The sequence below is a fragment of the Priapulus caudatus genome, unplaced genomic scaffold (assembly GCF_000485595.1).
Source record: "Priapulus caudatus unplaced genomic scaffold, Priapulus_caudatus-5.0.1 Scaffold11, whole genome shotgun sequence".
In the NCBI taxonomy this organism is placed as follows: domain Eukaryota; kingdom Metazoa; phylum Priapulida; class Priapulimorpha; order Priapulimorphida; family Priapulidae; genus Priapulus; species Priapulus caudatus.
The window spans coordinates 730,680-732,132 of NW_014577072.1; positions in this window are offsets into that span (position 1 = coordinate 730,680).

The following is a 1,453-nucleotide window of genomic DNA, read 5'->3' on the forward strand; positions in this document are numbered from 1 at the left end:
TATGGTTAATATTGTCTGTTGTGTGTGTGTGTGTGTGTGTGTGTGTGTGTGTGTGTGTGCGTGCGTGCGTGCGTGCGTGCGTGCGTGCGTGCGTGCGTGCGTGTGTGCGTTCGCATGCGCGTGTGTATGTCTGTGTGTGAATGTGTGCGTGAGCGCGTGTGTGTATGTCTGTGCGCGTGCGCGCGCGTGTGTGCGTGCGTGCGTGCGTGCGCGCGCGTGTGAATGTCATGTGCGTGTGTGTGTGTGTGTGTGTGTGTGTGTGTGTGTGTGTGTGTGTGTGTGTGTGTACATGTATGCAGATGAATGCGGGGCACTGCCTACAACGCTTTCGTCCTCTTCACGAAACATGATCAATGCATCCGATTTGAACGTTCTGTAAGAGCCATATTTCTTCATATGCATTCAATAAAGAACATACTAAATACACTCTACGTTATATATTTGACTTTTACAATCAGCCGACCTCGTCTCGAGGAATTGACAGGTTTCGTTGAATTACTGCCTTGCGTATACGGGGTGAATTTATAGCAGAGTAACGTTGTCACACTACAGACCGTCAGTCGTCTGACAGAAACCCTGAGAGAATATGCATATGATGCCATTTATAGATAGTTCTCTAAGGTCTGGTTAGAAGCGAAATCTTTTAACCAGGCTTTGCTGATTAAGGTGTAAATATGTCCACTAGGTCAGCTTTTTACGTCCATTTACATCTTATAACATTACCAATCGGTTATTGGGAGGTTTCGTTATTCCGCTGCCACAGTAGACATTTTCTACATGACAAGAGAGAGTTTGATTGCTTTGCTAAGTGCATGTATCAGATTTCATAATTGCCATTGGTGGGATTAAAGCAGTATATGACTTCCAGCGCTAACATGTCCAATCAACTAGAGTGTTATGCTTCGCTGCGGTATGTGTCTGACTAAACGGCCAGAATGCTAGCTAGATTCAGTAGATGGAAATGTAGCTCGCTAATATCGCTCACTAATAATGTATATACCACACAGAAATTGAAATAGTGAATTTTAGTCTTGCTCATTTCTCTCTGCATCATAATAGCTCACAAATACAGCAGACATGCCCTAGCGAGGCGACGCGTGGTGTTTCGAGATGGCAATGTGTGTGTCTATGTGTGTGTGTGTGTGTGTGTGTGTGCGTGCGTGCGCGCGCGCGTGTGGTGTGGTGTGGTGTGGTGTGGTGTGGTGTGGTGTGGTGTGGTGTGGTGTGGTGTGGTGTGGTGTGGTGTGTACGTGCGTGCGTGCGTGCGTGCGTGTGTACGTGCATGTGTGTGTGTGTGTGTGTGTGTGTGTGTGTGTGTGTGTGTGTGTGTGTGTGTGTGTGTGTGTGTGTGTAGTAGTAGTGTAGTAGTCGTGTCGTGTGTGTAGTGTGTAGTTAGTGACGACTACTACGTCGTACGTACTTACTTTACGTAAGAACGAACGTAAACGTAAGT